The following is a 17,482-nucleotide window of genomic DNA, read 5'->3' on the forward strand; positions in this document are numbered from 1 at the left end:
CACATGCACACGAAGTTGCTGACAAACATTATTTCTCTCCATTTTCCCGCCTGATCAGAGACAAAAACTTGTTCCTTTCGAATGCAGGTTTCTTGCTCATGTTGAACCCATCAAGTTTGTCGGTTTGTAATTTCCTCTTAAGATCAGCTGTTCCGAGGACCTAACGAGAACTGTAAACGCAAAATCGTAAACCTCCAAAACGTAACTCTGCCTCACAAGGAAAACAAAGCGAACAACAAATTACAGACCGCTTCCATTTTGTGAAGACAACTACAAAGGGAATTTTCGCCACTCCTGTTTCGAAAACACAGGTAATTGTTCCCCTTCTGGAGAATCCTGTTTTACCGACTAGCTTTGGCTCTCTTTCAAGTCTATTCTGGAAGATGTTTCGATGTCAACGCGTGAAAGAATTTTGGAACACTTCGACAATAATGAAAACGTTTTACATAACACCTGAAGAGCAATGCAGGAAGGACTTGAGCCCACATCGTACTAGATTCAGTTATATCTTTTATGGAATCGAAGTATAAGGTCCAAAATACCTAGAGCTAAACATTGCCTTTCCATCTATTTAAGCTTTGGGCGAGTAACTCATAAATTAAGCCGTTGAGGTATCCCTCTATTACTAGAAAACTATTAAGCTGACCGAATCTTTCCAACGTTAAGAACTGACACAAGAGGAAGTAAAATGCGATGAACATCAAATGATGTTTACAAGTTTGTAGATCATTTCCAAATGGGATAAGGAAGAGTTACGTTTGTTTTTGCTAGAACAGTAGAGGAAAATTTACCAACGAATGTAATGGTTTACCTCTATATCTTTATATGTTGCGAAAATAGATAAAACTAAAACATTCTCCGATGAATACCTTGTCGAAGGATCCCCTGATCTTTTGTTTATTTTGTAAATATACAGTATCGACGCAAAGGCTGACCATCACAACAACCGTTGCCTTCACGATTGTTAATTGTGTTTATTCTTTTTTAAACATGTAGGAAGAGGATATATTTATTCATGATCTCTGATAACATCTGCTGGATTTAACAGTTAACAGAGAACTGACGTAAAAGAGGTTAATTATATGTTTAGAATATGGACAAATGGATTGTTAATTTGTAAAGGAGACAAGCAGCGGACTCAAGGGGAGAAGTGCCAAAAGGGTCAGAACAAACGGAATCTAGAAAGATGATCTCGGGTAAAGATCAGAAGTAGAACTGTAGAGAATCCCTTGATGTAATGAAAGAAACTTTATGTGGTTATCAGTCAATTCCAGACCTTGGTGGAGTTATGGTGTTGACAAGAGTAACTCTGGTGATATATGATTGTTCTGCCATCAATGCACATCATACGGTTCACTGCAGGCATTACTTAAGGTTCTTTGCAGCGTCCCTTCGGCCCCCTTGCAACTAAGGGGCCGAAGGACCGTCGTAAGGGACTGGCCTAGACATCAAATGCACGGTTGATGTGAATCTACTATAGTAACTATCGAAATAATGTCTCCACCCACGATAACAGTTCGCGGAAAACCATTTCGCCAAATAGGATTTGCACAGCGTATGGATTCACCGTCCAGTTGATCCAAGAATAGATCAATCCAAACTAAATCGCGATAACTATGGTTCCCCTTCATTAGAAGATGGCTTATATGATCGTAATGTAATATTTGAATTTTTCAGGGAAAATTGTCCGTGAGCTTTGTAAACAACAAAGCTTTACTCCGAAAGTATCAGTCGGCGTTTGGGATATTTTCCTCATATTCCTGCTATTTTTATTGATTGATTTGCTTTCTTTTGAGAGAGAGGATTTAGTTAAACGTAGTTATTTGATCAACATTAATTTTTTTTTTTTTTTTTTTTTTTTATTTCTTCAGAGTTGGGCTTTACTGCCTGCTTTGTGGATGGTATTTTGGAAGCATATCCATTCAGCTTGAGAGTCGCTCTTCTCAGAGGTGGCATCGTAACATCACAACCAGCAGTATTTTACTCACTGAGCTCAGTCCGGAGACTTTTCTTCCTTTGTATCAAAGAGTTCTTGAAGTCTTTCCTTCCCTCTGCCTTACTGATGTTTCTTCGAGTGACGGTCTGTCACTGATTGGTTATGATTTAGCTGGCTTTGTGCCAGCACGGGCTCTTGGTCCTAGAGCAGCCCGTAAAGGTCTGCTACCTCCCTCACGGTTAAACGACCACAGTCTGTATCCTTCACTTTTGGTTTTATTTTGTCTTAAAAAAAAACCGTGTTCAGGATGGGCATTCATTGCTTATAACATGGACACTAAAAGAAAAAAAAAAATATTATTTTATAACATGGACACTAAAAGAAAAAATATTAATATTTTATAACGTGGGAACTAAAATAAAAAAAAATATTCATATTTTTATAACGTGGACACTAAAAGAAAAAAAAAATATTAATATTTTTATAATCGTGGACACTAAAAGAAAAAATAAATTAATGTTTTCGGTGTTGATATGGCTGGTGCTGCAACTGACGCTTGTTATTGGGCATACTTTGGGTTATTTCTCAAGTATCAAATCATTCATAACAGGCTTACTTTAATTAGATTCAAAAACTTTTATTATCAATTGTACCCACATGAAACTGCTTCAGTGTCAACTAACTCAGAAGTCTTTGCTAGATACCAAGCTTTATGTCCCTTAACATTATCCTATTATGATTTAGCCTTCTCCGTCTTTTCTCCGTGCTATTAATCGACGTGCTTTCAAAATGAACTGGCTTAATATAATGGTCTCGCTGCTTCTTTCCTCAGCGAGAAGGATAAGGTAATATATCGTGATTTACTCAGCAGCCCTTCCGTCGGAAATGAAATATGGAGTTAACAAAGCGCTTTATGCTGAAGTGCGCTGAACAAAACTCAAAGAAAGCATCTGATTCTGAAAACGTTGCAGTGATAGGATATCTCAGGAATGCTTAATTAAAACTCAGTGTGGGAGGATGACCTCGTCGAGGTAATCCTCCTGTTTCCAATCCATCCATCCCTTTCCAATTATGAAATGGCATAAATGTTTGACTTGGTTATGTTTCCGGTCATTTTTCCTTTTTTTCTTTTTTTCTCAACACCAGCTGTAACCCACAGCCATCGACTCATCAGTAGCACAGTAGCATACATTCAAATTTTGAGTTTGATAGGGTTAACTTTATCTTCATCCGTCATAATTTGTATCGCGAACTAATTTGATCTAAGTCTGATCAGAGATTCAGCAACGTCAGGTCTATACTCAAGGGATGAGGCCGCTGCAAAGATAGTATCATCACCTACATAGGCATTAAGCTTGCTTTCAAGGCCAAACTACATATCAAACATTTATTATATAAAAAATATTGATCCAAGAAACAGTACCCTATTGACATCAGAATCTATATGTCTGTAGTCACTATATAGCCTGTCATGAACTACTTTGCAATATGTTGGTTACAAATTCATTGGTGGTAAGAAATGGTCAACCAACTCTCATCTATGTCACAATTTTCTTTTAATCTATTATATTCTAATTAAAATATTGCTCGTAATTCCACAAACCAAATCCCCTCTCCTTCAAATAAGTTATCGTTGTAGCTTGCTAACAGTTTGGATGAGTGATTCCTTAAAATCACCTTTTCAAGTTCTTTGTTTACTTGAATGTCTGAATAAGTCATATGCTTCTGTGCCATCGTAAGTTTTTGCTTCTTAACAGTGAACCAGGATGCTTCACATATGACGTGTTCTCTGACATATATGGATTAGTTGTTATTCAGAAGAGGAACAGTTATTCACATGAAAACAAGCCCACAGAGGCCATGACTTGAGATTCAAGCTTTTAAAGAATATGGGTTCCATCCGAAAGAAGCCACAGAGGTAAGGAGAAATACAAAAAAAGGAGGAGGTCAGTTATTAGGAGAAGAGATAAACAAATGAATTGAATATGTTTAAATTATCTCTCCTTCATTCAGTTTATCGATTTCATAACTATAAATTTTTAAAAAGCTTTTTTTTTTTTTTTTTCTTGTTTTTTCCTGTATCTTCAGCTCTGCCGTTTTCTTTCCATCGTCGCCCACTGGAGGTCTCGCCTTCCTCTCACCTCCCAAAGTAGGAGGCTTCCGGCCCTCCTTCAGTTTTCAATTACCACACATTACCTGGCCGGAGTGGTCATCTCGAAACGGCTGTTACCATCGCTCATTACCTGTTACCTGCCTATCTCTCTCGAGGCACTAATTGCTCTTACCTGCCAAAGGTCTTCGATGTAGGGGGCGGACTCATCAACGCTCCCGACGGAGGATGGTTTTTTTTTTTTTTTTGTTTTTTTTTTTTTTTTTTTTTATCATTTATATATTTTTTAAAAAAGTCCTTGGTGGTCAAGCATCACAAAAACATTCATATTATCTCATCGGCATTCGTTGCTAGATAAGTCATGCGTGATATCGAAATAAGCAGAGGAAAAGCATACGAACGCTGTTGCATTATATTAGGAGTTTTTTTTTTTATAACAACTTCCTTTCACTTTGTAATTCAAAGATAAGGTTGGTATTCAAAAGCAAAACTACCATTTAGTGGGACATGACTGCAAACTGTACTGTGAGAAAAACTCTTGGAATGTAAAACGTAACTATACTTAATTTTCAATACATCAAAGTCTGAGTTTAGAGCGAGATAAAAGTAAGAGAACCAGAGAAATAAATTTCATTTGGAATGCACTTGAGTCAGATTGTCTAGAACCTGATAAGGGCCCAAGGACCGGAGAGTGATTGCCCAAACTCTAACGTCGTTAAGAAGATAAAGTGTGAAATTCAAAGGTACTTAATTCTTACACTTCAGGACAAAGAAAAGCCCCAGAAGCTGGCTGTTCATTAAAGAGCGAAAAAAAAAAAAAAAAAAAAAAACTAGGTTTCCTTACCATCAACGATATAGTATAGACGTTCAAAAGATAAAATCGAAGATAAATCAAGGGACACTGAAAAAGCAATGAGGAGAGAGGCCTCCTTGAAACGGAAAGCGGCTGATAGATGCCACGTGTCGGCGGAATGTTTTTTATGACTTCCTGTGACGAACACGTGCCGAACGTACAGGTAACGCCGCGTCCGATTTTGTGGGCACGAGTGGGCTTCCTCGCTATTTCTCACGTATTCTTGGATACCGGTATTGATTAAGTGATGACCATAATTCTAAATTATTCAGTCAAGTAAACTCGATGCTGTTATGATCCATTCAAAATCTTCCATGTTAATCACTGAGCTATGATTTTCAAAACATCAGTCAGAAGACATGGTTGAAGATGGTCCAGGAGCGCCTCACTAATTGTTTTGCCTGTTCAATGGGGAGCGGGATTCTTTTATTACCCATTGACGCTAATGGAGAAGTTTCAAGTTCCGGAGGAATTTCATTATTCATCTTCGAGGACAGTTTCTGTCTTATTAGGTAGATTTAGGAGTCGAGGAGGTTACTGGGGAGGGCGGGGATGTGACCGCCGCTGCTGCGCGGCTTCTGTTACAAAAGATAAAGGATACATAAAACTCGATCACTGAACGGGATTTGGTGCTTAGGTTCTTACTTAATCGGTTTGTTAGCTGCCAACTACAGTACAAGGACCACTTCCAATGCGGCTGCACCTATACTATATATATACATCCCTTGCATGTTCAGTTACAAAGATATTGGTTGGTTGCCTTTTATTTAGTACCAGTTATTTGATTTTGTTTGAACATTGTAATGCAATTTTACCTTCCATACCGGAGCATTAACACTGAAAGAGTTCTGGTTAGGTACTCGAAAGTAGCGGAATTATCTGTGATTGCTCATACTGAGATCAGGATGCGAAGTTTGGCAGGTCTCTAAGATGCAAAGCTGCAAAGATCCTGCTTTCTGAGCTCTCGTTTCTGCCTTGTATACGGTGAGGTCCAGTGTTCTCCGATTATAGTTTGACCCCGTAAAATTTACTTGTTTTTGTCATGGTCGCTTATCGAATAGCAGTTAAACGATCTTCGCTTGATTAATTAGTTGTGAATGTACGTAAAGATTGGCTGGTCACCAGTTACGGATATAAAAAAGATTTTTGACATGTAGCATGTTACTTGCCCGGCTTCAGTGATTTTGAGTTGGATCACTATAAAACACCTGGTACAATTAATTTTAATTATTTTATTATTTTATTTTTATATTATTTTGTTTTTTTTTTTTTTTTTTTTTTTTTTTTTTTTGCTGATTATTTGATGAAGTAGCTTTTGTGAACTACTTGACTATCAGGGTGAGATGGTCGTTCTGTATCCGTGAAAGAGATGATTTAAAATAGATGCTCGTCATACGCAACCTGTTACGTTTCAGTTTGTGTCACCTGGCCATCTGAATGCATTGCCTTGTTGCCTTCTTAGCAATGCACGTCAGGCAATCAGTCCGACTTGACAAATAAAACTCTAACTTTGTTTTCATTAGATCGTTTATATGGATTGTCAGTGTTTTGTACATATTATTAAACCCTGGTATCGTAGCTTCGTCAAATGATTGCGTGTGTTTCTAATCATGAATCTGAAAACTGGTTTTACCTCGATGTTATGTATCTTTTCTCCAGTTGACCATGACTACTTTATATTTATCAACGAAAGGAAAACGGTGCTTGAGTTGGAAGATCTCGAATTTCGGGAAAGGACTGAGCAGTCGACGTTAGGTTTTATACTACTCTAATGTCTCTTTGCTTTTATTCACACCCAGTTACGATAATAGATGAGAGAAAAGATGACGAACGGAAATTTGATCCAGCTGCGTTAAGTGGTTACTTCAACTATAATGACATGAGTAGGTGATGTAGAGGTCTGTCTGTTTTCAGAAATACTTCTGTTTGAGTGATTCATTTTTGACTTGATCCCAGATTAACTATTCCTTATAAGACACCCATTGTCTCTGTTTGAAGTCACCACTATCCTTGGCTCAGATGATCCCAGTATATTCACCGAATCTGCAAGGGATTTGAAATTGTTTTCTTTCATTTGATAAAAAAGATGCTTTAGTAAAGGCAATTTCTTGAATTTTCATACAGCTAAATGGAAGTAGCTATTTGTTTTTACTGGTCTACTGACGCAATACTGCTATAAATTTGGATATTTAATAGTCTCTTGGTTGTATGGCTGTGATTGTTTATTTATAGGTTGCATATAAAAGTTAATTTTTCTTATTGGCGCTTTCGTTATATTAGTGTCATTTGTAATTCCATTGGTTATGTTGTGAGTTTTGTTTTGCGATCTATTTTTACTTGCAAATTATATGGTACGCAGATAAGTTGGTTTTTTTTTTATAGGTGTCTAGTAATAAATTATGGATTATGATTCTTTTTAGCTTCTTGGTTCTTTGGGTGTGAAGATGTACAAAGTCATCATACCGAATCAGATTAATTTTTATGTGTCTCTTCCATAATAATATCCGCTTGGCTACTGAAATAACTCTTCATTAAGGCTACTTAGTTACAGTTTTTGCATCTCACTCGACTCTACGTTTACACTATGGTTTTGACCGAGATTTTTTTCTCGGTTTAAGAGTACCTGGTTTAAGACGTGTTTTTAAAAGTTGTTTTAAAATTAATTCTTCTCCTGTTGCTGGAGAGGCTGTTGAGCTGCGGATGTGATTCTAGTTTGGTTACTGTATAACCAACGTTACTTTACGTTTCTTTAGGTTGCTGCTATAAGGAAAAAAAAAAGGTAATTTTGGTGGTTTATATATACACTTACAGACTGTTCATTTTCAAGTATTTTGACCCAGTAAAATATGGAAAATAAAATGTGAGATATATTGTGGGAAGTGATTTTTTTTTCCTTATCATTTATTTTAGAACTTTATAGCAGTGAATTTCCGTCGTTTTTTTTATGTAGTTGTTACAGGATTACCTTTCTTATAATCAAACATTTTATAATGATTATCATTATTGTTTATAAAAGGCTACATCGGTGTAGGATGCATTGAATCGAAATTCATTTCGTGTGTCTGCTAGTACAATCTATCGAGCCAAAGTTGATATAAATCCAGTGAGTATTATTTACGAGTTTCGTATGAAACGTTATTATTTTATTATTATTATTATTATTATTATTATTATTATTATTATTATTATTATTAGTAATAATATATATAAAAAATGTTTTTTTCATCATTACAAGTAGACACTGAGTTTCTGGTTATTGCTCGTGACGTGTTCGACAACATTTCTTCGAAAACGACGACAATATGAAAGTCCCATGAAAGGTAGAAAGTTACAAAGCTCCACCTATCCCAGTGGCAGTGCGCATAGCCCCCTAAGGGCCGAATTCCACACAATCAGAGTGGGTTCATTTCTGACAAAAATAAGAAAACTTCGAGTTTAAAAGGGTTTTCAATATTGCTAGTACCTCTATAGCAAAAAATGACAGTTCTGCCCGTAAATTTCCGGTACCTTGGTTGAATTTTTTCTTAGGAGGGCCAAATGTCAGTCGTAAATAAGGGTATGGAGTATAAAGAAATAGTGAGTTCTAAATGTTCTCAAGCTAATTTTATCAGAAGCAGCAGCGCAGAAGTATCAGTAGTAGCAAACGGGGTAAGTAGCGGTAGCAGTTATCAGCAGCGCTTAACCTTCTCCGTTCTTCCACCATTTTCGCCTGGTGTACGTAATTGGTTTCCCGATCGCCCCCCACCGCCTCCGTCTCAGTTGGCCTGCGACCGCAGTAAGCAAATTGGCTCGACTAATTGGTATGAATATATTTTCCTAAATGGGCAGGTATCGACGTTATTGGCTGACCACTAACTCGCATCTATAGACGCTGTAATTAACCAAAGGATGAGGATCTTGGGGCTAAGTGGATAATTCTCTCTCTCTCTCTCTCTCTCTCTCTCTCTCTCTCTCTCTCTGATAGTGTTTGAGAGATGAAAAGCATTTTGCCTATGTTATTACGCGAAGCAATCTTTGTTAAGGGAAGACTGCATTTTATTACATGGTATTAATTAATAATCAAATGAAAAATTTCCACGCTCAATTTACACACACACACAGATATATATATATATATATATATATATATATATATATATATATATATATATATATATATTATATTTGTATATTGAATGTATGTATGTACCATGCACATAATTATATTTAACTGCAGTGTTCATGCCTTTTTAATAGATTTCTATCTTTTATGCAGTGTACTTAATTTTCAAAGAAATAAGTAATCCTCAGTGTTAGTGTTAACACCGACATCCTTTTCCTGGTAAGCAGACGTTGTAATTTCTTGCGATGTTCACAAACGCCAAAATATACGTTGTAAATAAAATTCCCGAGGCGGACTAGACGGAGTCAGCCGTACTCCCCGGGTATTTTTGTATTTTTTCTGGAATGAAAAGTACGCCCAGGGTCAGATACTGCTCTAGCTATATTATATCATAGGCCTCGCTTCCGATCAACCAGATGTGCTATGTGTATGACTGACCCTGAACGTTCAAGGAAGAGGCTGGAGGGCGAAAGCTCAAACTGCATAACGTACTTGGATCCCATTCAACAGACGGTGAATTCCACTACCTGTCGGGTGACTTCTGCTGAAAGCAGCACCCTGGGGGAGGGGGCGATTTTACAACACATCTTCAGTTCACCGATTACAGAAAAATATAAAAAAAAAAAAAAAATCATCGAAGAAGTCCTCACATAATTTGCGTAATCTTGTTAACATAGTGACAAACAAATATACCTGGCCAAAAATGTATTATCCTTTCTCATTTTAAACAGGAATTTGAAATAATTTGTTGCAATGAGAAAATCACTCAGTGAATTTTACAGGTTTTTTTCGTATGAGTCGGTATCAGAAAGTGACATTGTAGCTGACGTTAGTGTTGCCACCTTCTTAGCTTCTGATTCTTTGCGTGAGGAGGATAGATAATTTTTTTCACTGTACCTCCTTTCATATTCCCTTTCTTCCATCTTACTTTCACCCACTCCTAACAATTGATTCATACTGCAACTGCGAGGTTTTCCTTCTGCTTACACCTTTCAACCCTTTACTGTTGATTTCCGTTTCAGTGCTGAATGGCCTCATAGGTCCCATGCTTGGCCTTTGGCCACAATTCTATATTCAATTCAATAGAACATTCACACAATATCACTCTAGAATTTTGTGCAAGAGACAGAAGATTTTATTTTTTTGGGTCAGAAATGTTGGAAAAGTCGCTGACCTGACAATGTTCCCTCTGTGAAACCAATTTGCGTCCTATTTTGGTAAATTTGCCCAATAAGTTCAGCACCTGAGTTCAGTAATATAAAATGTGTTGATTGACACACACACACACATACACACATATGATATGATTCATGGTGATCCTTAGCAAGACAGCAAACAGCAGGTCTTCATGTATTTTATATTCAAAATTACTTTGAATTCTCAGAATTGTTATCTTTTACAACATTATGAGTATCATTGTTAACAAGAACACCAACAAAAACTTTCACACATTACTAAAGATCATAATGTATCAATGTCATTGTCAAATAGGATAACATAATATTAATACCAACAATATCAAGTACCAAAGTTCTACACCAATATGGATAAAGCTTGCGACCTTGTCAGTTCATAACAAAAAGCTTATGGACATAGAAAATGCTCTTAAACGTTTGCCATGCATTGATTATTCCGTTCTCTATACCTTGAGTGAATAGCACATTTTATTTTAGGTTCTAATTAGTTAAAAAAGTAAAAACATTTCTCATTCTTCGCGGTAAATTAAACATTTCAACTTATCTATTTCATTGATACATAAAAGCGAAAATAATAGAGGTGAATGGCAAAGATCAAATGGAAAAATCACTTCTAAGAACGGCAATGCCCAGCTGTAAACCATCAACTTGGGGGCTAATTTTATGTCAGACATAATTCTGAGTCTTTTGCTCTTCTGGAAATGATGTTTCGGAATTTTCATCCGAGCTTGGTGTGCCCGAGTTTGCCTCATCCGGGCATTGCTTCTCGAGTTTTCTTCCCCTTTTTTTTATTTTGTTGCATAGTTATTTATTCGTTTCTTTGTTTTTTGCCTCCTAGTCCGTTCCCATCTTTTTTGTCGTCCTGGACTTGTATCACGAATGGAAAAAGTTACGTTGTTGAAAGTAAGATCCTGTCTCCCCCTCCCCACCCTCGTTGTGGGGCGTCTGTCAGGGGGTAGCCACCCACTAAAATGTCTCTCATTACAAACACAGTACTGTAGGGTGTGCGGTGCTATTGTAGTGTTAAATTTTAACTTGGTATCTCCCAAGTTGGATCTAGATCCAATCAACCCCCCTTTTCAGTATGTCTGTCAGGGGTAACCCACCCTTCAGGATGTCTCTCACTGATCATTCCATAATCAGGAGAGTCTGCAGATATATTATATTTTAGTTTCGTCTGGTATCTCATATACTGGATCTAGACCCAAAATCTAACAAGAAATTAGTGGTGCTTGTTAAGTAAGCCCACCCATATATTTTTGGCAGACAGTCAGTTTCACAGTTTACAAGTCTACTCCTAAATACTGGTAGGGGTTATGCTAAGGTCACACATTCACGTATTAACACACGCATGCCCACGCATGAGCGGAAATTGATATTGGCAACAGCTTACGTCAGTAAACCGTAAATGTAACATAAAACATACGTAAAATCGTAGAAGTACGGTGACAGGTCGTCCGAGCTCTAAGCTCCCACCACTAGGGCGCCGTAGCCTGCTCCAGTTTTGAAATCTTCAAAACAAGTCATGGGTGGTCACGCTAAATGTCACCTGATGTAGCTCCAGGCATTGCACGTGGGACCCATGGTGACCACTGCAGGGTAGGCGCTAGGGTTACCTGCATTGTTTGTTCACCGTCGTTTTTTTGTTTCAGCCACGAAGCACGTGGGCCTCTTAATCACGCTGTAGCCTACGGGGAAACCGATTCGCACATTTACAACCCTGTACGACATCCGGCAACACTGTAGCGTGGTATAAAAGGTCAGGTCGGCGCCCTCAGGTCATACAGGCCGAACAAGGGAAAGGCCCGTGCAAACAAGAAAAGTTGGCTCAATACAACAACAACAACAAACCCTCAGGTCAGCTGTTGTTTCCGTTTCCCGAGACCAGCAGGTTCCTCCAAGTACTCTCCACAACGCCCTTCAAGATACCGGACCTCCTAAAATGACCAAGGAAGGGATCATCAACGTCATCTTCTTGCGGACCTTCTTCGGCCCGGAGAAACTCCTACGCCACCTCCTACAAAACTCAGGTCGAGGAAATGTCATCTTCCACCTACAGGAGTTGGAGTTGGATGAGATACAGAGTGATGACAGCGACACGGAAGACGAAAAAGTGGATACTGAACATATTCTACTTCCTCAAGCCCCACATCGTCCGTCAGAAGAAGCCCAAGATGTTGGGACTGCCAATGGTATGTATATTATAATGTCTGACTTAATTTTTTTGATTTGTTGAAAATATACAATAATTTACATACATGCAGAATTCTACCAAAGTGAATTTACAACCTGGATTTTCAGAATGCAATATTTTTTTACATTCTCTCATACATATTCCATCACTTTACAGTCTGCTCTGTTTACAGGCCGGCCATTTTGTACACTACTGCCCCACAACAGTGGGCGTGGTAACGACAGGAATTTGACGTACATAGAACATTACACTATCGGCGTAAGTTATAGGTAGACGTCCGACCTTGCTTTCTTTGCGCGTACATTTGCGGCGCAATTTACGGTGCTGGCTTTACGTCCGTTACCCCATGTCCTGTTTACCAGCTGTTCAAGGTCATTTCACCGTGATATTACCGACGATCCCACATACATGGGCATACGTCGTCGTGACACGTGAATGTGTGACCCCAGCATTATGCTAAGATCACACATTCATGCATCAACGCACGCATGCCTACGCATGAGCGGAAATTGGTAGTTGGCAACAGCTTGTGTCAGTTAACTGTAAATGTAACGTAAAACATACGTAAAATCGTAGACGTACGGTGACGGGTCGTCCGGGCTCTAAGCTCCGCCCACTAGGGCGCCGTAGCCCGCTCCAGTTTTGAAATGTTCAAAACAAGTCGTGGGTGGTCACGCCAAATGTCACCTGACGTTAGCTCCAGGCATTGCATGTGGGACCCACGGGTGACTACTGCAGGGTAGGCGCTAGGGTCACCTGCATAGTTCGCCGTCGTTGTTTTCTTTCCGCCGCGAAGCACGTGGCCTCCTAATCGCGCTGTAGCCTATGGGGAAACTAATTCACATATTTACAACCCTGTACAACTTGGCAATGCTGTAGCCTGGTATAAAGGTCAGGTCGGTGCCCTCCCGAACAAGGGAAAGGCCCGTGCCAACAAGAAGTGTTGGCTTAATACAACAACAACAACAACAACCCTCAGGTCAGCTGTTGTTTCCGTCTCCCGAGACCAGCAGTTTCCTCCAAGTACTCTCCACAATGCCCTTCAAGATGCCGAACCTCCTAAAACGACCAAGGAAGGGGACCATTCAACGTACATCTTCTTGCAGGACCTTCTTTCGGCCCAGAGAAGACTCCTACAGCCACTCCTGCAGACACTCAGTTCGAGGAATTGTCATCTTCCACCTACAGGAGTCAGAGTTGGATGAGATACAGAGTGATGACAGCGACGCGGAAGACGACTGACGGACAGGGAGAGGTGGATATTTGAACGTATTCTACTTCCTCAAGCCCCACATCGTCCGTCAGAGGAAGCTCAAGATTTTTGGACTGCCAATGGTATGTGTATTATAATGGTCCTGACTTAATTTTTTGCATTTATTTTGTTGGAAAGTACAATATTTTACAGTACATGCAGAATTCTACCAAAGTGAATTTGACAACCTGGATTTTCAGCATGCAAATATTTTTACATTCTCTCATAGATGTTCCATCACCTACAGTCTGCTCTGTTTACAGGCCGGCCATTTTGTACACTACAGCCCCACAACGGTGGGCGTGGGTAACGACATGAAGTTGACGTACATAGAACATTACACTATTGGCGTAAGTTCCAGGTAGGTGTCCGACCTTGCTTTCTTTGCACGTACATTTGCGGCGCAATTTACGGTGCTGGCTTTACGTCCATTAGCCTGTGTCCTGTTTACCAGCTGTTCAAGGTCATTTCACCGCGATGATGCCCACGATCCACATACGTGGGCATACGCCGTCATGATACGTGAAAGTGTGACCCCAGCATTACAGTCGGTATCTCGTCCATTGTATCTCAATGGTCCTCGATGCGGGACTATAATGCTAAGGTCACACATTAACATATCAACGCACGCACGCCCACGCATGAGCGGAAATTGGTAGTTGGCAACAGCTTACGTCAGTAAACCATAAATGTAACATAAAGCATACGTAAATCATAGACTTACAGTGACGTCGTCCGGGCTCTAAGCTCCGCTCACTTGGGCGCCTTAGCCCGCTCCAGTTTTGAAATGTTCAAAAAACAAGTCGTGTTTGGGGTCACGCCAAATGTCACCTGACGATAGCTCCAGGCATTGCACATGGGACCCACGGTGACTACTGCAGGGTAGGTGCTAGGGTCACCTGCATTGTTCGCCGTCGTTATTTTCTTTCCGACCGTGAGTACGTGGGCCTCCTAATTACGCTGTAGCCTACGGGAAACCGATTCGCACATTTACAACCCTGTACGACATGGCAACGCTGTAGCGTGGTATAAAAGATCAGGTCGGCACCCTCCCGAACAAGGGAAAGGCCCATGCAAACAAGAAGTGTTTGCTCAATAAAACAACAACAACAACCACCCTCAGGTCAGCTGTTGTCTCCGTCTCCCGAGACCAGCAGTTTCCTCCAAGTACTCTCCACAATGCCCCTCAAGATGCCGAACCTCCTAAAACGACCAAGGAAGAGACCATCAACGTCACATCTTCTTGCAGGACCTTCCTTCAGCCCGGAGAAGACTCCTACAGTCACTCCTGCAGACACTCAGGTCGAGGAAATGTCATCTTCCACCTACAGGAGTCAGAGTTAGATGAGATACAGAGTGATGACAGGGACACGGAAGACGACTGACGGACAGGGAGAAGTGAATATGAACATAATCTACTTCCTCAAGCCCCGCATCCTCCGTCAGAAGAAGCCCAAGATGTTGGGACTGCCAATGGTATGTATATTATGTCTGACTTTTTTTTTTTTATTTGTTGAAAATATACAATAATTTACATACATGCAGAATTCTACCAAAGTGAATTTACAACCTGGATTTTCAGAATGCAATATTTTTACATTCTCTCATACATGTTCCATCACTTTACAGTCTGCTCTGTTTTACAGGCCGGCCATTTTGTACCCTACAGCTCCACAACGGTGGGCGTGGTAACAACGTGAAGTTGACGTACATAGAACATTACACTATCGGCGTAAGTTCCAGGTAGATGTCCGACCTTGCTTTCTTTGCGCGTACATTCGTTTTTTATTTCACCTCCTCCATGAAGATATTCTAATTTTGTTTTTTTACCGAACTCTGGACAGCATTCTTTATTCTCTTTAGAGCGTCCCTTTACAGAATTATTCTATTCATGAGGGCCCATCTGACGCAGTTTTTTAATCATCTTTGCCTATTATTACCATTTGTACAGTATGCGGAATAATGGCGCTAAGTTTTTGCTGTTAACCCTTTCACACTATGCGATTATTGTCGCACCAAGATACGATTGCAGTGCTGGATCTAAATGCGACCGATGTCCAAAATTGCGCAAATCGTACATTTGTCCGACTGCCCGCACAAAGTGATCCCATTTTTTGACAAGCGCTTGCAGTCTGCTCTCAGCCTGTAGTGGTAACTAGATGGACAGCAGGAGAAAATTATTGTCTTTATTTATTACATTTGAGAAAAAAGAAGAGAAAACCTAGAATTCACCTGGGTACACCCTTTGTTTGAATACACAAAGGCACCGTATGGCGCATTTGCCACAATTTTCGAGGAGCTGAAAAGAGATAATGATAAATTTTGCAATTACTTCAGAATGTCTAAACCAACCTTGAGGAATTCTTGTCACGTCTTACATGACCAGTTGCTAAAAGAAATACGACATTCAGAGATGATATTTCGACAGCACAACAACTGGCAGTTACCATCAAGTAAGAGGAAATAATATGGACCTTTCCTTGTAAATTTGCTTTTCCGTATAGAAATTAAAAAGGAGAAATGAAAACAACTAGTGTTAGCTGAAACATCTCTATTTATCAAAAGTATAAACTGATATATCTATATCAAAAACTAAAATCTTTTACTTTGATATAAAAAAAATCCATATCTCTCTCTGTTTCATTGATTAATTAATGTAAATAAAACGTAAGTGTTAACTATAAAAACACTTCTCAAAAAATCATTATATATCGAAATCAAAAGCTTTTAGTCCTCTTTTTATATCAATAATCTGCCGATAACCTTCTAATAATTTCAGTATCAAAACTTATATGTAATTTTGATGAAAAAAAAAAACAGCAAATCATTAGTTAATCATTTCTCAGTAGTTTATACTTAAGCTATCCATACCTGTAGTTCTTTCTTATTTACGAATAACACTATTGTTATTATTATTATTATTGTATGGTGTTTTTTCGTTGCATGGAACCAGTGGTTATTCAGCAACGGGAATAACACTATTTACATCCCGCAAATGTTTTCAGTACCCAATGCACCCGATCACCAGAAGCAGTGGAAGTCTACTGCTGCCGCACGTACATGCAGGAAAAAATCGCATAGTGTGAAGACACGTATTGAAGGCAATGGCCAACTGCAATCGCGTCTGGGTGCAGCACCGGACATGGCCAGTGGGGCCTGTCGGCTGTAATGCGATGCCGGACCGACATAGTGTGAAAAGGTACATTTAGAGATAATCGTCGACTGCTAGTCGCATGTAGGTCCGACATCGTGTCGCATTTACGTACGACATAGTGTGAAAGGGACCTTACTGAAAGTAACCATTCTATTAAAAAACAGACAACACGTCCGTCTCTCTCTCTCTCTCTCTCTCTCTCTCTCTCTAATATATATCATATATATATATATATATATATATATATATATATATATATATATATATATATATATATATATATATATAGTAGGTACACAGACACACACACCACACACACACATATATATATATATAGTATATATATATATATATATATATATATATATATAGATTTTATGCTTATGAATGTATTCCTGTCATTTTAATTGCTATATAGATGCCTAGACACAAAGTGACTCTGTAAACTATTTTGTTGGGAATTTCTGACTGATGATGAAAAAATGTAAGTTTTAGGAGGTCATTTAAGGACATTGCTATATATACTCTTATATGAGCGAGCTGTTAAGAGAAAAAGCCACGCGCGCGCGCCAAATGTAAATTTTATCACAACCCATCCTATTCTTTCTCTCTCTCCTCTCTCTCTCTCTCTCGCTCTCTCTCTCTCTCTCGTTATTGTACATATGCAGAGATGCAGGTTAGTGAA

The sequence above is a fragment of the Macrobrachium nipponense genome, chromosome 10, assembly GCF_015104395.2.
Source record: "Macrobrachium nipponense isolate FS-2020 chromosome 10, ASM1510439v2, whole genome shotgun sequence".
Taxonomy (NCBI): domain Eukaryota; kingdom Metazoa; phylum Arthropoda; class Malacostraca; order Decapoda; family Palaemonidae; genus Macrobrachium; species Macrobrachium nipponense.